Source organism: Pongo abelii, chromosome 10 (genome assembly GCF_028885655.2).
Source record: "Pongo abelii isolate AG06213 chromosome 10, NHGRI_mPonAbe1-v2.0_pri, whole genome shotgun sequence".
Lineage (NCBI taxonomy): Eukaryota > Metazoa > Chordata > Mammalia > Primates > Hominidae > Pongo > Pongo abelii.
This window is the reverse complement of record NC_071995.2, coordinates 65,035,581-65,058,498: the sequence shown is the minus strand read 5'-3', so window position 1 is coordinate 65,058,498 and position 22,918 is coordinate 65,035,581. Positions and strand designations below refer to the sequence as shown.

The window sequence follows — 22,918 nt, the reverse complement described above, 5'->3', positions numbered from 1 at the left end:
TTCATTTTTTTGGGGGGGGGACGGGCTGGGGGGGGGGGGGCAGGGGGAGAGGGGAGGGGTGGTGCTGCAGCAGGGAACTTTTCGCTTGGGGAAAGATTTTTCTGGCGAGGATGTAGGGGAAACTCCAGCTTCTGCGGGGCCCGCTCGCACGTGGAGCTCCGAGCGGCCGTCTGTGGGGTGGGTGCTGGGGGGTGATGGTGGGCAGGGAGGGGGGTTCCTGCAGTGCTTTAAGTGACTTTTCAAACTTTCCTCCACCTCCCGCGGCCACCCTCGCGTTGTCCCCGCCTCTGGCTGGACTGCGTCGGCATTGCCAACCCAAAGTTGCTGGAGATACATAAAGAAGGAGGAGAAGGAAGAGCTTAGGGGAGGCAAGGGGGCGCTGCCGCAGGTCTCTAGAGGGGGAGAGGAGGGGAAAGATTGTCCCCTCGATCAGGGTCTGGGGCTGGGAGTGACTGCTTGGAGATGAGTTATGCCCCAGCGCAGTCCCCGCTGTCAGTTTAATACCGCAGGACTGCGGGCTTTTCTTAATTACTATTTTCTTTGCAAAAGGCGGCTGTCTGTGCCTGGTGCCTTGCAGACCTTTTGTGCTTCAGCTTGACAAGTGTGCTGGACACTTTGCTTTTAAGTGACTTGCGGAGAGGAAAGTTGAAGGCCTTTTGCACCTTAAAGGCTTAGTTCTGTTGAGGTCATGTCATGGTGTTTGGATGGTGCAGAGGTTGGCCAGGGAGTTCAGCTTGGTAACCTGGATATGATGTACAGAGTGCACCAGAATTTCCTATACAGGCCCCATGGGGCTAGAGGGGTGTGCACGGTGGCTCTGCTAGCATCCAGAGGAACGCTGGCTGGCAAGGTCCACCAGGGTTTATCCCTTTGCTTCTTCTATCCTGTCCTGTCCTGGCTTCGAGGAAGGTGCTTTAGAACTGGATAGATTTCAGGATGCAGGGGCTGCATGGGCTACAGCCAGTGCTGAGGTTAAGCGGCGCAGCGTGGGTAGGTGGGCGAGGAAAGCAGGAGGAGGCCAGTCTGGTGTGTGGAGAAGGCAGAGTTGTCAAGGGGGCTTAATCCAGCAGTTTGGTGAGCTGGTATGGACGGTGGCTTGGTTATTGGGTATGTTAAAAGTTTCAAGCTTTTGAATAACACTACTGAAGAACCAATGTACAATTTCCAATTTTTCTCTAGGTGGCACAACCTGTCTTTGGCTTGTATCCTGTTTAATGACTCAGGGAATTCATCCCTTTTTAAGCACTTCCTTATTAGATATGTGCATTCATTTTCCAGCACACTTTCTGGCAGGTGACCTTACCTGTACCCATTCAAAAGGCACCCCTGCTTTCGGAATGCTTCTGCTTCTCCCTTTAGTAAATCATATCTTTAAAGTTGCAAGTAGCAGTACCAATAATTTATAACCAGGTAAAAGCACTACATGAAAGCATTCTGTCAAGCATGGAGTGACTGTCCTATCAACTAAATGTCACAATGTACTTGGCATTAAATGTATCAGTTTGCTTAAAAAAAAAAAAAAATCACCATGCTTCCGACAAGTTTTATCAGAATGCTGAAGTGGGTAGATTTTTGGATTGTGACAAAATGTACTTGTATGTCTTTTGGAAATATACGGTAACATTGAAAGATGATTGTCTAATCTGCTTGGTGGAGATAAGACTGAAATTCCTCCAGAGCATAAAAATCTGAGTAAGAAATTGAGTATTCTGCCTTATCTCCCCCAATAGGAGAAAACGAAAAATGTTTGTTACTTTTTGCCTTTTTTCACTTTAAAGGTTTCTTCTTTCTCGCTTTAATTATGAGATGCTTTTCTAAATAATTAGTATATATTTTTGTTTGTTTGGTTGTAGCATTTCTTTTTGAAGTCCTGCTTCTTTTGGAATGGACAAATATATGGTTTTGTTTCTTTCACAATTTCCTGTCTAACTGGTGTTTGTGTTTCAATTGTGTGTGTGTGTGTGTGTGTGTATATATATATATAAATACGTATATTAAATAGATATTTAAATAAACTGAGCTGCCTATGTGACTTTTAATGCATATATCAGAGGACATTGCTTGAGCTTGGCTTATCCTTTTGGATGAATTTCAGTGTAAAGAGATGAGAGATGTTTCCTATTTGTATTTCAGGTCAGATTGTGTTAAGCTTTTCCCTTGACCCTTGAAATTCTAAGTGAGTCAAATAACGTTGAATTGGATTCTTTTAAATATAAACAAAAAGATTGAACTGTCAGGTTGGTCAGGAAAATAATGAACATGGAACAAATACATTTTAAATTTTGTCTTGGGTTAATATTAACCTAAAGGTCAATTTCTAATATCTTACTATTAAATTCTAAGGTTGGTTGTGCTCATCTAAACCACTGCTCTTTCCACATTCCCCACAACCCCAATATACATGTAAACATTCTAAAACCCATTATGGAGACTACTCTAGCATAACATTTTTTTCATGTAGATTTGATTTAGTAAAATCTCTTCTTGAGATGTAACGCAAATTAATACAAGATGCTAGCTTCTTTGAGGACCGCATATTTGAAGGAGTAGGTATCTTAGCCTTATTCCTAAAAAAGAAGAAAAACATGCCAATCTCAATTCAAAGACTGAGGGAACATGCTTTTGTGTTATTGCCACATACAAAAAGAGGCTTGGTTGTTCTATATAATTTCATGTCGTATCTACACACCATTCATTAGTTGGGTTCATCTCGAAGGCCTGTGTCAAGGTGATTTGAGTAAGCCATTGCTATGGCATGCAATGTTGAGCAGAGAAACTGTAACATATGGGTTGTTGCAGTAAATGCAGTCACTTCCAAAATGACACGTTAAGACTCACCCATGTACGCTGACATACTATTAAAATTCAGAACACATTTCTCCATCCTCCCCACTACCCCTCATTTTCTGCCTGATCTGCTAAACCCAATCCATTTAGAAGCCACTTAATACACTTTGGGGTAAATGTTTTAGGAGAAGAGAAATGTTTCTGAAAACTGTCCTGTTTGATATCTCTTCCAATCAAATTAAATTAAGTAATGTATTCATTGTTTTACATCTGCTTATTAGCTGATCATGTGTAATAGGAATGTAGTTGTTGAGAAAATTCTTAGTATAAAGAGGTAGATGCTTCTGTAATTAATGATGCTTTTCTTTTGCCGGTACCATACCTTCTTACTTGTGTGCCTTTGATTAGTAAATGTTTATTGTGTTTAATAATGTGTAGTTAGGATAGAAAATCAAACATAATGCTTGGATAGATTATCTGTTTCTGCAAACATACTTTTTGGCATTTTTATTATTGAGGAAAAGAGAAAAATATTAATTTGTATTTTCTCATTTCCTTTGCTTTTATATTTAGATTTAACAAATATATCTAATCTAATTATATAGGTGTGTTAAGTGCATTTCACATTAGCATATACATTCACCAGGGGAAAACACATACATTTTTTATAGCACTTCACTCCCTTGCCTTTTTGTTCTTCTTACAAGTTTTGGAGGTCTACAAATGAAACTGAGAACTTCTCTTTAGATTTCTGTTTTAGAAATTATTATTTCTTGACAGGGTCTCACTTTGTCACCCAGGCTGGAGTGCAGTGATGCAATCACTGCACACCGTAGCCTCTACCTCCTGGGCTCAAGAGATCCTCCTGCCTCAGCCTCCCGAGTAGCTGGGACTACAGGCTTGTACAACCATGGCTGGCTAGTTTTTTAAATTTTATTTTTTTTTGGATATTTGGACCCCTTTAGATATAAATAAAGAGCTTTTATAAAATATCTATGAGAAAGCACAGGGAGCTTAAGGAGTAGACCTTTGCTACAACCTTGGCCTGTTTCATTTCCCAAATCACCCATATCGAGGAGATCTGGTGACCCTACCCACAACCTCCTTAACAAAAAGTCCAATTTGGAATTTGACTTTTTCCCAAGGAACAAAGTAGGGAAAAGAGAAGAAAGCAAAGACATCTAGGGCCTGCTTTGTTTCAGGCACCGTGTTAGATGTTTCCCATGCATTATTTGGTACAGCCCTTATAACATGCCTGTAAGGTAAGTGTTATTATTCGTCACCCTGTCAGATGGGGAAACTGAGGTTCAGAGAGCTAATGAATTTGCCAGAACTTATAAAGCCAAGACTTAGGGCATTTATTTCTAAAGAGATATTTGAAAAGAAGTCAAGTTACACTTCCTGAGGTGAAGTTTGTAGAATTTTATTAACATTGTAACATCTTTCCCTTTTAGACAAAATTCTAATAAACTGCCATCAAATCTTTCATTAGGAATTCATTAGAGAGTTTTCTTAGTTATGTATACTGGGTAAACACTTCTACAGTATATTTTGGACTTTTGACAAGGTTTTTGCAAGGTAGATGTGTTAATTGACTCCAACAATAAGGATTGGAACCTCAACATATTTTTAAGTTGAATTATTTGACTACATTTTAAGTAACTCATTTAAGTGAATGGGTTTTTCCACCAAAGACTTGCCATTATTACATATTTTTTCCTTTTTTTCAAAGCGTATTTGCCATGAAGGCAAGCATTAACAAGAATTGAGTGTTCTTCCTTACTGTGAAAAACTGGGAAATGATTGTATTGTTAATAGCCACTGTATATTTGTCCTTTGCCAACATTTTATTTAATTAAAGCCAAAATCTGAACTCTGGCTACCTAACAGACAGCCCAGTGGTCAAACAAAGAGGCTTCAGTTAATACTTTCTTCTGCAGCAACCTGATTGGTTTTGTTCATGAAGAAAAAGAAATTTCAACTGATATTAGTAAAAGAATTTGAGAATTGAACCTTATGGGTTTTAAAACTGTTATATTAAATGCTGCAGATGGCAAACTATTAAAGGCATTTAGGATTTGATTCATTTATTTTCAATTAAATTATAATAGTAGTTAGTAATACAAAATACAAGAGTGATAGTGATACAAAGTAACATGTCTAACAGAGAGAACAATTCAAATGCAAAGCCAAATGCTGGGTTTGAATCTCTTGTTTTATCTTTTATTAAAGTTCATTTCTTCTGAAATTGAAAAGATTCTTAAATATAAATATAAAAAATCTACTCATTCAAATTTTCTTATTCAAGAAGCCTACTTGTTTAGGTATGTCAGTGGCCAAAGGGTGCTATCAGCTTTATGGGAAAATTAGTGTTCTTCAAGTATATCTGCATATTAAAAGCACCTGATTTAATTTCTTACCACCTTTCATTTCAACAGTGACTAAACTTTAAGCACCAAGTGAGGTGATGAATAGAATGTAAAGAATATATGGTTCATATACTAGATAGATTCCTTAAGTGTCAGCACAGTAGTTGATAGGAGATATTTGAGGTCCAGATGACACTGGGTTTAAATTCACTCCAGCAGTTACTAACTCTAGGGGCTTTTTAACTTTTTAAAGCCCTTGTTTTCTCTACTTTAAGATGAGGACAAGAAATATCTATGTCATGTGAGGATTAAATGAAATTAACAAATATGGAGGAATGTATGATAGTACCTTGCAGATGGTTTGGAGTTCAGTAATGGCAACTACCATTTTAATGGTATATTTATATAGGTCTGTTAACACCTTAGGATATCCTGATGATGAAACAATCAATCAATAATTTTTATTCTTTAAAAACCTCATAAAACATTTTTTGAAAGTCTAATGTTTTGTGAAAAACTACACTGAAACATAGAACTTGATGCAGCCAAGGTCTTTGATGTATTCTAGCCCAGCTCTCACGAAAACAAAGAATCTAGTGTAGAGAGAGAAATGTGCCCAAGACCACATTTCATACCCTTAGCAAATGTTTATTGAGTACCAACTGCGAAAGTGCCATGATGGGATGAGAAAATAATGGTTTCCATTTTAAAGGAGATTATTAAGTATGGTTGTAGAGTCATGGGCTATGACAGATAACTCCAGGACAGCTTCTCTACTCTTGTACAGATTAATGCAGAGGGAGCAGAGAAGAGGGGTTGATTGTGCTGGGGGGGTGGGTGGGAAGAAAGAAGTTTCTGAAGACAGCTGTCAGAGGAGGTGGCATAGAGGAAGTGTTAAAAGACTTGAAGGAAGGGGAGGAGATTAGAGAGTTGGGAGGGGATAGAAGGAAAGGAATTTCAGGCAAGGAACATGGTATGTTCCAAAGCATTGTGCAATCAGACATTCCGGGAACCATGACTGGGTTCTTAAAGGGGATGGAATGTAGAGTATAAACATACTTATGAGCATAGAATATAAATATTCATTTCCCCCATGGGATGAGGAATGGAGCTGGATGGGAGCATTAGACTAGAAAGGGCCAGATTGGAAAGGGCTTTGTATGCCAGATTAAAGAGTTTGATTGTATCTGGCAGGTGATAAAGAATTGATAGGCTTCCAACAGAGGAGTGTTAGGATCAGATTTTTGTCTTAGAAAGCTCATCTTGGCAGCATGGAGGAAACATTTGAAAAGGGAAGGACTTGGAAGGGAGCGAAACAGGTGGGAGGCTACTGCTCTGTTTCAGGCCATGCAGCTACTCAGGAGATGGACTTGGTGACCAGGTAAATGTAGGAAGCGTGAAGAGTGTAGATCTCTGGTTCAAGTACTGATTAGAATCAGAATTGTATCTTGAGACCCAGTATCTTGATACAGAGCCTGGTGTTCTATCACATATTGCCTTTTTTATTGCCTCACTCCCCCCCCATCAATGTAGGGGAAAAAGTAAACATAATGTGGTAGAATAATATAAAAATATAGAACCACCAAAGTGATGGACTACCAGACTGTGCCATGATGATAGCTTATTGTACAATAGCTTTTTTTATTTATATACAATTTATATTACCTACTCTTAAAGGTAAAATAATTATTCTGTACATTTATCTCCTAAAACTAATTTAGAATTTTACATGAGTTTTTAAGCTGAAAGAGAGGGAATGGTTGTACCGTATTTATTTTTTAGATTTATCTTCCCTGGTAATGCAATTGGGTAGGGTTTTAAATTTATTATTTTCTGAAAACAACTAAGTACTCTGTGAATAAAGTTTTAATATACTTCTTGTACTATACTCAAAATCAGAAAGCCAGAGTTTAAGTCCTCTGTCTCTTAGCCATTTTCTCTGGCTATGTGGCCTAGGTATAGACTGACCATCTTGACAGTGGCTTTCTCATCTGTAAAGTAAGGATGATTCTTGGCATACTGATCTTCGGGGGTTATACTTAGAGGTAAAAGCTATTAATGTAATGTTATTATATCACAAAGGCCAGAAGTTGGTGAAAGACAGAGGGTCTTCAGGTACATTTGTCTATTAGCAGGCCATCTCTGGATGGAGGCATTATTTGGATAACTTGTGTTTCATAAATTAGAAATTTTTATTAAAAAATTTCAATCCATAGTCTTCCAAAATGAAGTTCAAACATGAGGTTCCCCTTTGGACTCCCATTTGTAACAAAATAACTCAAGTAATGCAACAGAGTTACAATGCATACAATGTTGCAGTTATCCAAGGCAGCCTCATTTCTGGCTGCAGCTGGAGAAGTCCAGCTCAAATACTGAGTGGGCTCTGCCACTCCCTGGTGTTACTTATCTGCTTCTTTCAGTCCAGGCTTCTGACAACCCAATATCCAAAAGATCATTATTCTCAATTAAAATGATGTTTGGAACCTTTTGAAGGGAGAAAAAATTCTTGCAGCTCTCCACTGCCAACATCTTTTTTTTTTTTTTTTGAGACAGAGTTTCCTTCTTGTTGCCTAGGCTGGAGTGCAATGGTGCAGTTCCTGGCTCACTGCAACCTCCACCTCCTGGGTTCAAGAGGTTCTCATGTCTCAGCCTCCTGAGTAGCTGGGATTACAGGTGTGCACCACCACACCTGACTAATTTTTTTGTATTTTTAATGCAGACGGGGTTTCACCATGTTGGCCAGGCTGGTCTCGAACTCCTGACCTCAGGTGATCTGCCTGCCTTGGCTTCCCAAAGTGCTGGGATTACAGATGTGAGCCACTACACCCGGCCAACATCATTTGTTTTTATTATACTACTTAAATATGTACTAACATATAACTACATGTAGACTCCTGTTGCTTATAGCTCTCATACAACCACAAAGCCAAAACAGATTTTACAAAAGAAAAACAAAACTACCCCCAAAATCAGTTATATGCAAATTAACAACATTGATTTCATATGACTTGATATTATTTGCCTGAAACTAAATTCCCTCTTGCAGTGTGAATATGGTAGTTGCTGCTGTGGAAAGTAATAACACCACTTTTTTCTAGTCAAACTCTTAGGGAATCTTGGTTTAACAGTCTTATATCACTTTGTCTTTCCTAGGCATGAACACGTCATTTACATTTGAAGTCCTCTATTCTCATTGGTGTATTATGAACCATTTTGATCTTAAATACAAAACCCAATATTAGCACTGAAAGTGGTGGCAGTATTAGGTTACATGCAGATCTACATTTGTTCTTCTTACACTCTTTGTAATGAAGGGCTGTTGATATGGGGTTCCATAGCACCATGCTCTGGGTGAAAGTCACTACCTAAGTTTGACTGCACCTGTTCTTATCCTCTTGAATGAGATGAACTCACTAGTCACAGACTTGGATGTGGCAATGTGAAATTGCTACAGTATTTCCAAATACCCACCCTCATTTTCAGTACTTGTGTAACCTTGGGCAGGTAATAAACAGTTTCTTGACTGGCATGGTCCATAGAGCACATTTTGAATAGTACTGGTTTAGAGTATATTTATATAGCTGGGGTTGGAGATAATGGTTCAGATGGATGGGCGTGTGTGTATGTGTGCCTACAAATTTACACACTACTTTTAAGATATACAAATGAAACATAATTTGTTTCCCATAACTGCTTTTACCTTGCCTTCAAGTTTCGACTCCTACTGAAAAGGAAAACATTTGATCTTGTCAGTTAAGAACACGTTAGTCTCTAGTTTAAAAAATCATTTTGGGTTCTCTAATTTCTCAAGGGTTTTCCCTTCCTTTGTTCCCAAGATGACATTTGAGTGAAGGGGAAAGGTTAGTATTCTTATTGCCATGGGTGAAGGGCATTTCATTCACTGTGTGACCCTCACTGTGTCTACTGCTCTGGACTTGGCACATTTGGTGGCTGGTCGTTGTGCCCTGGTATCCACTGAAATGAGACTGTTCCTATTTGGTCTTTGAATGTCATCTTGGCAGCTCATTTGGACTTCCTGGACCTCACCATTGTGTCTAGTTGTGAGATCCTTGTGGTTTGTGACCTTCTACCGAGGCCTTTTCTAGGTACTTGTCCTATCAGCATTTCTGTATCTTTCCTGGTAGCCAGAGAGTGCTTAACTGTTTTCTCTGAATCATGATGGAGTTAGTGCGATCTTGGGAGGTGTGCTCAGTTCCACCTGTCTTAGTCACCTTCTGCAGATGTTACCACTCTATGGTCCAATGCCATATTGAATGTGGCATGTGCCACATAGGGGACCTTCATGCTAGGTGATAAGGGTCATTGGCCACAATGTTCTCTAAATCCCTCAAAGATACACAGACGTTAGTTTTTCTTTCCTTTTGTGCTCGTCAAGGAGTTTTGAATCCTTGAGAGTATCAGACGCTTACATCTGATCTTTTGCTCCTCCTTTCCTTTTTTCTCTTTCTCTGCTGTTCCATATCTGAAGTGGTTTAAGTTTCTTGAAAACTTAAAACTGTAAGGGGCAGGGATCAGGAGAGTGACTGTATGATAAAGGGGAAAAGAAGAATCCTATTCCTTTGCCAGGTGGACTCTTCTTATGACTTGAACATCAGCAAAGAAAGAAATAGAAATGGTCAAACAGCTTAGAGATGACATCGCTCGAGGCTGACAAGTAGTTTTGAACAGCACCTTCTACTAGTCTTACTTGCACAAAAACTTTTCTCACTTAATAGTTTTACTAGAAATCTGCCCTTTGTATTTTATTGGAAAACGTATGAACACAAGAACTGACGTATTTCTTCTCATAGTCAGTAGTGTAATTGCAGTGTGAATTTCCTATTAGGTGTTGATGTATTGTTAAGGTATACTTTGTATTTTGAGTAAAGATGTTTAGAATAGATCACTACATATACTCAAGACTTCTTGTGTGAATTTATGTTAGAACTAATAAATCTTTTCCTTTTACTGTTGAAGTGTTTCTCACTTTCATTTATTGTCTGAATATAGACAATTGAAAATCTGATACACAATTTGACATCACAAATTACTAGGATTTTTGTCTTTTTAAGGCACAGTTCATCATTTGAGAAAGGTACTGAATGTAGTTTTCACCTGTTGGTACATTAAAAAAGCAATGATGATAAAACAGTAGAAAATAACATAGTAACGTGATAAGTATTTATTTGTTTATTCTGGTATATAATCTGTGAATGGTTTCCTTCCTTCATATCTTCTGATGTCTGATATTTATATCTACTATTACTGATACTCACAAATTCCATTGCAAACCACTGAGAGGAATATACTAATATCCTCATGAAATCAAACTTTGATAGTTATAAGGATTTTCACATTGTCCTCTTCATGTCAGGATTGTTGATTTAAAAAAGTGGCATTTAGAATTGCATTTTACAGATGAATTCAAGTGTTTCTTTTTACATGTATAATTTTCTAGTATGCGCAGAGCACATTTTCATTAAATGAAAACCTTGAACAAGGCAATATAAGTTTAGTTTCTTTGTTACCATTTCACATTTTCTCCCTATAATTTTAGTTATGAGAATGAAAATTTGCCAGGCTAGAATCAGACACCTGTAGTGCTGCATCTGCTGAGAAGGCGCCTCATCTGGCTTTGTTAGTGAGCCTGAATGCTGATATACATATAAGATACCTGCCACCAAAGGGTAGCCCTGTTTTTTTTGTTGTTGTTGTTACTGCTCACAGTAATATAAAATTATGAGAATAGCATTGGCTCTATACTCAATAACTGCATTTACTCAGACCCCTACCCTCCCAGGCCCTAATGATCACACCGGAAAAAGAAGGAAGGGCGGTGTATTAGTCTTCCCAGGTTTCCACAGTAAAGCACTATATGCTTAAACAACAGAAGTTTATTTTTTTTTTACATTCTTGGAGGGTAGAAATTCATTATCAAGGTGCCAGGGTTCCTGGAGGGCTTTACCTTTGGGTTGCAGATGACTATCTTCTTGTTGTGTGCTCACATGGCCTTTTCTTGGTAGGTGTAGTGCAGAGAGAGCGGGGAGGGAAGTGAAAGCTCTCTGGTGTCTCTTCTTATAAGGACACTAATCCTGTCAGATCAGGGCACACACTTATGACTTCATTTAGCCTTCATTACTTCCTTAGAGACCTTTAATGTCCAAATGCAACCACCCGGGGGGTTAGGGATTCAATGTATGAATTTGGGGGCCACATAAACATTCAGTCCGGCCAGGCATGGTGGCTCACGCCTGTAATTCCAGCACTTTCGGAGGCCAAGGCGGGCATATCACTTGAGGTCAGGAGTTCGAAAGAAACCAGCCTGGCCAAGATGGTGAAACCCTGTCTCTACTAAACATACAAAAATTAGCCAGGCATGGTGTTGGGCACCTGTAGTACCAGCTACTTGGGAGATTGAGGCAGGAGAATTGCTTGAACCCGGGAGGCGGAGGTTGCAGTGAGCCGAGAACATGCCATTGCACTTCAGCCTTGGTGACAGTGTGAGACTCCATCTCAAAACAAACAAAACAAAACAAAACCAAAAAAACCATTCAGTCTATAACAGGAAGATTATTCAGTGGCATATGTAATGCTCTTATAAATTTCATTGTTTAGAAATTGATCCTTTTGAACAGATGATGATGGGCTGGTTTTAAAATATGGCTTTCAAAATTTTGGGGGAGAGTTTTCCCCTTGAGTGTCTATGTCTCCTCCATTTGAACTGGGCAGGCTTGTGGCTGATTAACAGGTAGAAAATGCTGGAGGTGACACTGTATGACTTCTGAGGCTGGTATGCAAAAGTCAAAGCAGCTTCCCCCTTGCTAGCTGGAACACTTGTTCCTGGAATCCTGAGCTACCATGCGGCTCTGATACTTCCAACTACACTGAAGCCACAATGCTGTGAGGAAGCCAGTTTACATGGAGAGGACATGTGTAGGTGCTCTGGTTGACAGTCGTGGTCTTCCAGTTTTCCTAGACCAGGCACCAGACAAGTGGTTAAATGAGCCTTCAGATGATTTTAAGCCCCGGTTTTTGAGCCACCACAAGCTTTGAGTCTTCATAGCTAAGGCTCCAGACATCAGGCAATAGATGCTAGATATGTTCACTGTGTCCTGTCTGAATTCATGACCATGGAATTTATATGCAAAATGAAATCATTCTTAAAAGGAAGCTATGTTTTGGGATAATTCATTACACAGCAAGAGTAACTGGAATAGACATGGTATGGCTCCTTTTTGGATCCCTTATGCCCCCCTTCTACTATACTATCAAGAACTCATTGTCTGTTATCAGCAAAATCCCTTATATCCTCAGCCCCTTCCATTAACTTCCTCCTCACTTTCTTGCTGTAACTGAAACTTAGCTCCCCCTTAGAGAGATCATTCTTGGTGATTTCAATATTCATATGAATTGTCCTTCCAATTTCTTGGTTTCTCAGTTCTATGTTGTCCTGTCATTCAGTTGTTATATCTGGCTATACCTGGGCTCCTCACTTCCGTAGACATACCCCAGACCAGCTGTCCTCAAAGTGTGGCCCAGTGGCTTCTGGGGGTCTGTAGATACTTTCTGAAGGTCTGTGAGACCAAAACTATTCTCATAATCATATAAAAACATTATTTACCTTTTGGACTTTTATTCTGTTATGAGTGCATACTAGTTTTTCAGAGGCCACTAAAGGAATTTGTACTTATATATACTTCCATTTTAAACTTTTCTGTTTTAATTTCTAATATGGTAAATATTGAGAGGCATGACCAAAAACTTTTGGGAGTCCTCAGTAACTTTTAACAATGTAAAGCAGTGCTGAGACCAAAATGTCTGAGAGCTGCTGCCCTCGACTTTACCATTACCAATAACTACAACCCTGTCTTGTGTCATTTGCAAGCATCCTGTTCTTATGTCACTTAGAAAGTAGAAGAAATTAGGAGACAACTTCTGCTTCACCTGTGGCCATATAGTCTGTCTTCACTGCTGTGAAGCCTAACGGTGTACTCTTACCCAAGGTTAACCCTCCACTTGTGCACCACATCCCATTCCCTCTGGCCCACTCCAGGAGCGGCTCCAGCATACTCTCCCCTCTCTCCAGCATGACCGGAGTCTCTGTCTCTACTGGATTATTTCCAGCATAAAAACATGAAGTTATTTCATCCACTTTAAAAGCAGGCTTCTCTTTATCTGCAATTTTCCTAGTTACTGCTCCAGTTTTTTGCTTCCCTTAATAGCAAAATTCCATGAGAGATTTGCCTGTATTAACTCCATAGTAGTTATTATTGTCTCTTGAACCTAGTCCAGTTAGGTTTTTGTGCCCTATTCTATTTCCTATGAAGAGAACCAATAACCTCTACATTGGTAAACCTAGTAGCCATTTTCCAATCACGTATTACTTGACTAGTCGGCAACATTTGAGATAATTAGTCCCCTACTGGAAGTACTTTATTCAGTTGGCCTCTGGTCTATCACGTTATCCTGCTTTTCCTCCTCCTTACTGGCCACTCCCTCTTGGTCTCTGTTGGTGTTTTTTCCCTCATGTCCCTGATTTCTACATATTGGAGTACCATAGGGTTTGACTTTTTTCTTTTTTTTTCAATACTAAGTCTTGCTGTGTCACCCGGTCTGGAGTGCAGTGGTGCAGTCTTGGCTCACTGCAGCCTCTGCCTCCCGGGTTCAAGCAATTCTCCTGTCTCAGCCTTTTGAGTACCTGGGATTACAGGTGCGCACCACCATGGCTGACTAATTTTTGTATTTTTAGTAGAAACGGGTTTTGCCATTTTGGCCAGGCTAGTCTTGAACTGCTGGCCTCAAATGATCTGCCCACTTTGGCCTTCCAAAGTGCTGGGATTACAGGTGTGAGCCACTGCACCTGGCCCCCAGCTGTAGTGTTTTTATTTTTATTTTTTCAGCACATGACAAACTATTTATTTTACTCATTTATTTGTATATTGTATATGCCTGTGTTTATTGTTAATGGAAGCCACTTGAAAGCAGGAATTTCTATCTGTTTCATTACTGCTGTATCCTCAACACACAGAAGAGTGCTTGGCTCGTAGTAGGTGCTTAGTAAATATCTGTTAAATAAATTAAGTCTCTCAGGTTGTGTTACTAAGAGAGTAAGAGAAATGATTTGCAGATGATGATATAGTTGTGTTCACTTTTAGATTTCCATTGCTTTTAGGGTTTACATTTGAGCTTTAAGCATCTTGATTTCAGGGGAAGAAGAATCAGGAACAATTTATATTCCATATTTTGCCTGGTCTTCCCATTGTGGATGAAGAAGAATTGGGGACCTAAATAAACTTTACCTCCTCTCCTGCCACAAATAGGTAGATGGCCGGTAAGCAGTGAATTTCTCTTTCACCACTGGAAATCTATGGAGTGGTCCGTGAAAACTGCCTTTTAATGTCTAAATTTTCAAATTATTTCTGCTAAAATATACCTCTGTTGAGGATACACATGATTTTTAAAAATGTTTTAATTGTTTAATTTTTATTTATATTTATTTATTTTTTTGAGATGGAGTCTCTGTCTGTCTCCCAGGCTGGAGTGCAGTGGTGCGATCTCGGCTCACTGCAACCTCCACTTCCCAGGTTCAAGTGATTCTCCTGCCTCAGCCTCCTGAGTAGCTGGGATTACAGGTGCACACCACCATGCCTGGCTAATTTTTTGTATTTTTTTTTGTTAGTAGAGACGAGGTTTTGCCATGTTGGTCTTGAACTACTGATCTCAGGTGATACACCTGCCTTGACCTCCCAAAGTGTTGGGATTACAGGCATGAGCCACCACACCTGGCCCGAGGATACACGTGATGTTTTAAAGCAGAAAAACAGTAGAGGAATGTTTTGCAGTGAAAATCTTTGTCTCGATATTTATTCTGACATATGATTTTTGTGTTAGCAATCGTGTCATAATCTTATTTGTGTCCACATTGCCTGCAATGTGTACAGGTGCAAGACATGGTGTAGATGTTTAATATTTGTTAAGTGAATGAATAAATGGGATAAAATGAGTTTACATTTTAGAAAATAAGGCAGGAAAGAGATATTCTATACTTCTATATTCCCAAGGCATCTGCTTGGTTTCTCTCCTTATCCCCCAGCTTTGGAATATCAGAATAACAATTTTATGACTTTACTACATTTTTAAAAATGCCTGGCACAGCATTCCTCAGGCGTTCATTAAATACTTGTTGACTGAGTGATCTACCCCTTCCTCCTGCAGACTATTTAACCTAAGGGAGACTCCTGAATGAATCAAAGGCCCCTCATGGATTCCTCATCATGGAACAAGTCAGTTAGATCTGGGATATATGCAGTGGATGAAGAATGAATATTCACTCATATAATTTTTTCCTTCTGTTATGGGAAAACAATCTAGGAAGCTTGATTTTAGGATAGAGATTTGGGCTTTAAGAATCTGAATTGGATTCTTTTTTTTTTTAGGTTTTTAAAAATAAATTTATTGCATATATGTATATTTTAATTATTATTATACTTTAAGTTTTAGGGTACATGCGCAGAATGTGCAGGTTAGTTGCATATGTATACATGTGCCATGCTGGTGTGCTGCACCCATTAACTCGTCATTTAGCATTAGGTATATCTCCTAATGCTATCCCTCCCCCCTCCCCTCACCCCACAACAGTCCCCAGAGTGTGATGTTCCCCTTCCTGTGTCCATGTGTTCTCATTGTTCAATTCCCATCTATGAGTGAGAACATGCAGTGTTTGGCTTTTTGTCCTTGCAATAGTTTACTGAGAATGATGATTTCCAGTTTCATCCATGTCCCTACAAAGGACATGAACTCATCATTTTTTATGGCTGCATAGTATTCCATGGTGTATATGTGCCACATTTTCTTAATCCAGTCTGTCATCGTTGGACATTTGGGTTGGTTCCAAGTCTTTGCTATTGTGAATAGTGAATAAACATATGTGTGCATGTGTCTTTATAGCAGCATGATTTATAGTCCTTTGGGTATATACCCAGTAATGGGATGGCTGGGTCAAATGGTATTTCTAGTTCTAGATCCCTGAGGAATCGCCACACTGACTTCCACAATGGTTGAACTAGTTTACAGTCCCACCAACAGTGTCAAAGTGTTCCTATTTCTCCACATCCTCTCCAGCACCTGTTGTTTCCTGACTTTTTAATGATTGCCATTCTAACTGGTGTGAGATGGTATCTCATTGTGGTTTTGATTTGCATTTCTCTGATGGCCAGTGATGATGAGCATTTTTTCATGTGTCTTTTGGCTGCATAAATGTCTTCTTTGAGAAGTGTCTGCTCATATCCTTTGCCTACTTTTTGATGGGGTTGTTTGTTTTTTTCTTGTAAATTTGTTGGAGTTCATTGTAGATTCTGGATATTAGCCCTTTGTCAGATGAGTAGGTTGCAAAAATTTTCTCCCATTTTGTAGGTTGCCTGTTCACTCTGATGGTAGTTTCTTTTGCTGTGCAGAAGTTCTTTAGTTTAATGAGATCCCATTTGTGAATTTTGGCTTCTGTTGCCATTGCTTTTGGTGTTTTAGACATGGAGTCCTTGCCCATGCCTATGTCCTGAATGGTAATGCCTAGGTTTTCTTCTAGGGTTTTTATGGTTTTAGGTCTAACATTTAAGTCTTTAATCCATCTTGAATTAATTTTTGTATAAGGTGTAAGGAAGGGATCCAGTTTCAGCTTTCTCCATATGGCTAGCCAGTTTTCCCAGCACCATTTATTAAATAGGGAATCCTTTCCCCATTGCTTGTTTTTCTCAGGTTTGTCAAGGATCAGATAGTTGTAGATATGCAGCGTTATTTCTGAGGGCTCTGTTCTGATTCTAGTCTAACTCATACACTAAGTGGTCCTATAGATTTGAACATACTATTTGACTTCTCAAGTTCTTCCTTAATAAAATAACCATAGTAATACCTACTCTTCAGGGTTGTTGTAAAGATTTCCTTCCTTCCTTCCTTCCTTCCTTCCTTCCTTCCTTCCTTCCTTCCTTCCTCCCTTCCTCCCTTCCTCCCTTCCTCCCTTCCTCCCTTCCTCCCTTCCTCCCTCCCTCCCTCCCTCCTTTCCTTCATTTTTGAGACAGAGTCTGCTCTGTTGCCCACGCTGGAGTGCAGTGGCATGATCTTGGCTCACTGCAAGCTCTGCCTCCCAGGTTTGCGCCATTCTCCTGCCTCAGCATCCTGAGTAGCTGGGACTACAGGCACCCACCACCACATCCAGCTAATTTTTTTGTATTTTTAGTAGAAACGGGGTTTCACTGTATTAGCCAGGATGGTCTCCATCTCCTGACCTTGTGATCCGCCTGCCTCGGCCTCCCAAAATGCTGGGATTACAGGCATGAGTCACCGCGCCCCGCCTGTTGTAAAGATTTTAAGACTACCTGTAAAAATACCTGTCAAGAGTGGGCCACCAGTAATGATAGCTATATATAGAATAGTAAAATTTAGACAATAATGTAGTAATTACAAGATCCTATACAAAACATTGTCCAGGTTTTGTTGTTATTATACATGATGCGGTTACCTGAGGGTCATTTTAGAAGGTGAGTTCCAGGATGTTTGGGGATCCCTGTGTCTCATGAAGATGGTTGAGGGAGGGGGACATTTGCCAGTTTCTCATGGTAAAATAAATATTTGGTAACACAATAACTTCTTGTTAAAAATATTTGAAAAAATGATTATGAATATAACCCAGAAATTTATCTAGGCTAATCTGTGTCAGACTTAAGGCCTCCAAACATGTCATAGAATAATACATACCTGGATAAAGGATTGATTTTAAAGAATATGCCTCCATTTGCTTTGTTGCTGATATGTGGTTCAGCCTGACATCAGACTCTTTAAGTCACAATTTTCCAGTTCTCTTCCTGTCAGTGATTTCATTTGATGAATAGCTTTGTGCAATTTGAGGCTTTCAATATATGTTAAATCAAGACAATAAAGATACTAACTAAACTATTTTCTTTCAGTATAGAGAACCTGCGAAGATGTGATGACCTGGATTTTGTTTCAACAGTTCAACTAATAGCTGATGAATAAAAACAAACAAACAAACAAACAAAAAACAAAAAACAGCAAAGCTTCTTTCTGGTCTGAAGTTGTGGCAAACCTAACCTGGGATCTGACGGGATGCGTTTTGCCAGCTCAGGTCTCCTCTGCTACTGGAAACTTGCATTATTTACAGCCATTAGGAGCTCCCTGGCTTCCATTCCACTCATGACTAGCTTTACCTCTTTGACCCCACTGTATTATTGTCTAGCCCAGTTCAGCTGAATCTTTCAACACAAAACATACAGGCAACCTCTTCCTGGGGAACTTCCTTTGTTATTGAGGTCTCTGCTGATGGCTTTTTCCATTTGATACTCAGTCTCAGTCACAGTAGGATTACGGAATCTTTTGCCAGAGTATCAATCTACATGGGTGCTACACATTACTGAAAAAAATTAGGAACGTGGTGCTAGTTAATTCAAGTCTTCGTGTAAAACTCCTTCTATCATAGTGGACATTTAAAAAAATCTCTCTGCAAAGTGCATTGGCCCTACCTCTAGTAGATGAATGTTGAACAAGTAGCCTATCTAGGAAGCAAGTGACTAGCATCCATGGGCATCCCACAGGTTATAGTCCAGCCCCGATCTTGGTGGTTGGGATTGATGTTGCTGCCAAGTCCTTCCGTTTCATGTTCGGGCTCTGCCTATGTTCCTGGTGTCTGGTACATGATTTTTCAGGATGCTGACATTTACTTCTTGCCCACACCACCATATACCCTAAGTCTTGCCAACATCTTTGAATGTCTTCTGCTGGTCTGTCTCTCCTCTGTTGTTCTTTTACTATGTCCCAAGTGCATGCTTTGTTCAGTATCTGTCTAAGTCTCAGGATACTGATTTTAGCTTTTTACTAGGTCCTGACATTCCCCTAGCTTTCTCTTACCTTTCTGGACATGCCAGACAAACTCTGACCTTAGGTTCTGTGAAAACTGGTACCTGCAGAATTCCCCAGTGTTTGTTTATATGAAAGTTCATTGTGCCTTTTGATTGCGGATGAGTTGAGGAAAAGGGGTAAAGCAGTGGGCAGAGGTTGCAACATTTATTTGATTATAGGACACCTTTGCTACTGGAGCATCTTGTAGAGTAATGTAGTTCAGAACACGCGTGGAGAAATGCTGCCAAATAAGAGTAGTAGTGACATTTGGGACTTGAAAAAAATCTTAAGAGCAGGTATAATTCCCTCAACAACAGAAGAACATCAGTGCTTTAGAATGTTTGATTTTGAACTTTCTTGATGTTTTCTCTGCAGTTCTGTAGTGTTACTCTAATTAAAATATTTCCTCTCAACTCTGCTCTTTTTTCTCCAATTGAGCAAATTTGGCATTTATTGAGGCCCTACTACATGTCATATGCTGTTCTAGTTGCTGGAAACACAAATGTGAATATGGTAGGCCTGCCCTTAAACAATGAATTACAGTGTAAAATGAACCTTTTATAAAGCTGGTCCTATATCAAGCCAATTATTTTGTTTTTCTTCATTTCAGGCCTAAGATGGCTTTATTTTCTTTCCACTCCAAATAATAAAGAATCCCCTTAGGGTAAAGAAGGAATTTCTGAGCATGTTATAAAAAAATAGAAAATAGGATAAATTGCGTGAAGATTTAATATTTCTATACATCAAAACCTACCATAAACAAAATTAAAAGGCAAATAGTAAACTTGGAAGAACATTTGTAACATAAAAGACAAAAGTTTAATATCATAATAAAATAAGCACATAGTAGCTGTTAGTAAATCATTGCTGAATGAATGAATACATATATGAATTCAAAGCAATGAAAAAAATCACCCCAGGAAAAGATGTAAACATTTGACATAGGACAAGTCACCAAAAAAAAAAAAAAAAAAAGAAATTCAAATACACAAAAAAGCAAAGAAATGCCAATTAAAACAAAACAACTTTTTTTTTTTTACCAATTATTTGTTAATTTGACAAATACTAAGCATCCATTATCACCATACTGTTAATTGTTTTATAAATTATGCTATTTCACCTAATTTAAGCGACAGTTCATCTCAAATAGGTATTTTTATCCTCATTTTATCAATGAGCAAAGGGCTTAAAGAAGCTAAGTCTTTTTTTTTTTTTTTTAATTGTACTTTAAGTTCTGGGATACATGTGGAGAACATGCAGGTTTGTTACATAGGTATACGTGTGCCATGGTGGTTTGCTGCACCTATCAACCCATCATCTAGGTTTTAAGCCCCATTTGCATAAGGTATTTGTCCTAACGCTCTCCTTCGCCATCCCCCTCAACCCCTGACAGGCCCTGGTGTGTGAAGTTCCCCTCCCTACATCCATATATTCTCATTGTTCAACTCCCACTTGTGAGTGAGAACATGTGGTGTTTGGTTTTCTGTTCCTGTGTTAGTTTGCAGAGAATGATGGCTTCCAGCTTCATCCATGGCCCTGCAAAGGACATGAACTCATTCTTTTTTATGGCTGCATAGTATTCCATGGTGTATATGTGCCAAAATAAGCTAAGTCTTATAGTTAAGATGTTGGAGGCAAGATTTGGGCTTAGACCTGTCCTCAGTCTATGGTTTTACCTCCTATGGTATTCTCTTAGCATGAAAAATATCATGAAGGATATTTGATGACATGGGAAATTGTTTATGAAACAGAATTAAGTAAAAACAATTACAAAACAGTATGCATATATGATCCCACGTATGTTCTAAGAATGGTATATGGTTCTGAGTGCAATGGCTTGTGTCTGTAATCCTAGCACTGTATAAGGCTGAGGTGAGAGGATTGCTTGAGGCTGGGTGTTGAGACCAGCCTGGGCAACATAGTGAGACCCTGTCTCTACAAAAAATAAAAAAAATTAGCCAGGTGTGGGGGTACATGTCTGTATTAGTCCATTTCATGCTGCTGATAAAGACATACCTAAGACTAAGAAGAAAAAAAGGTTTAATGGACTTACAGTTCCACGTGGCTGGGGAGGCCTCAGGATCATGGTGGAAGGCAAGGAGGAGCACGTCACGTCTTACATGGATGGTGGCAGGCAAAGAGAGAACTTGTGTGGGGAAACTTTCATTTTAAAAACTGTTAGGTATCGTGAGACTTATTCACTATCATGAGAACAGCACAGGAAAGACCCACCCCCATGATTCAATTACCTCCCTCTGGGTTTCTCCCATGACACATGGGAATTGTGGGAGTTACAACTCAGGATGAAATTTGAGTGGGGACACAGCTAAACCATATCAGTGCCTTTAGTCCCAGCTATTTGGGAGCTGAAGTGGAAGGATTGCTTAAGTCTGGGAGGCCAAGGATGCAGTGAGCCATGATTGAACAACTGCACTCTAGCCTTCATGACAGAGCAGTATTTCATCTCTAAAAAAAAAAAGTGTGTGTGTGTGTGTGTATGTTTACATATATAAAATTTTAAAAAAGGTATATGCATAGTGCAAAATTTGCAAAGATGTGTACTAAAGTGTGAATGGTGCATATCTGTAACTTTTGAGAGTTTGGCTGACTTTTCTTTCTTCCTAATCTGTACTTCCTAATGTTTCTACAATGTATATGTTGTTATAAGCAACAGTATTTTAAAAATCTTGTCACATTTGTGTGTGTGTGTGTGATCTGAGTGTATGTAAACATGGCAGTATTTTGAAATCTATGTGAAAGAGTTAACAGGAATACCTTTTTATTTTTCCCCAAAATAAGACTAGAGGAAGCGCATGCAGGGAATAGAACAGTGTGTTCTGTGGGCCCAGGGAATACAGAGTGAATAAATAAATTGATAAATGATATGACCAGGTGACTAAGAACCACAAATATAAATGTCCAATACATATTTGGGGAAATAATATTAGCAATTAAAGACTTACAAATAAAACCATATGAAATAACTGTTTTTTACTTATGTGATTAGAAAAGCTTTATAAAAAAGATACTGTCCAGTGCTTTTACAAGGTGTGCTGAAACAGGTAGTGCTTTGGAGAAAGCAATTTGATGATAGGTATAGGATGTCTAAAAATTATTTATACAAACCATGACTCAGTAATTCGACTTCTGGAACTTGATCCCAATTAAATAATCCTAAATACTGAAAAAGCTTTTCCACAAAGATATAATATGGCATTGCCCATAATTGTGAAAAATTGAAAGCAACCTAAATGTGCAGTGCTTCGGTAATGGGGTAATGGCAATCAGTAATCAATTACAGAATTTATTAATTATTCAGCAAATATTAATTCAGTGCCTAAACTGTGCAGGCATTGTTTGGATGCTGAGGAGACAGCAGTGAACAAAATAGACAAAATCTCTTCCCCAAATGATTTTTTAAAAGATTTGCATAACATGGGAAATGCTGACTTTAAATTTTGGGTATAAAAAATAGAATGTTAAATTGTATATATATTGACCTCAATTGTGTGAAATAAAACGGAAAAAAGCTTGAAAGGAGATACGGAAAATATTAAGTTATCTTGCAATTGGATTATGGATAAATTTTAAAAAAACATTATTTTTTGCTGTGTCTCAAATTTTCTATAATAAGAATGTGTTTTTTAAGTTAGTAAAGTGTACATTAAACTTAATTATCATTATTTACTATATGTTTGCAACATTCTCTTTAAATAGGAAAATTGGAACTTATATCCAAGCAACCATGACAATTTAATATAATTAAAACTACCAGAATTTGTGATTTTATTGAGCCTCTAAAACATCTTTGGTTTTACTGATATGTTTAAAACTGTTAAGACGCTGCTTTCATTAAA

The 22,918-nt window shown here is 38.7% G+C and overlaps 1 protein-coding gene and 1 long non-coding RNA gene across 15 annotated transcripts in view; both read left to right on the top strand.

Annotated features, from left to right (window-relative positions):
* Positions 1 to 22,918, top strand: part of GRIP1 (glutamate receptor interacting protein 1) — an 852,850-nt gene that overhangs the window by 131,728 nt on the left and 698,204 nt on the right. The window lies entirely within an intron of this gene.
* LOC129049150 (uncharacterized) lies at positions 215 to 20,040 on the top strand. Its single transcript, XR_008511982.2, has 2 exons — positions 215 to 6,537; positions 18,113 to 20,040. It is a non-coding gene; the product is annotated as an uncharacterized LOC129049150 (long non-coding RNA).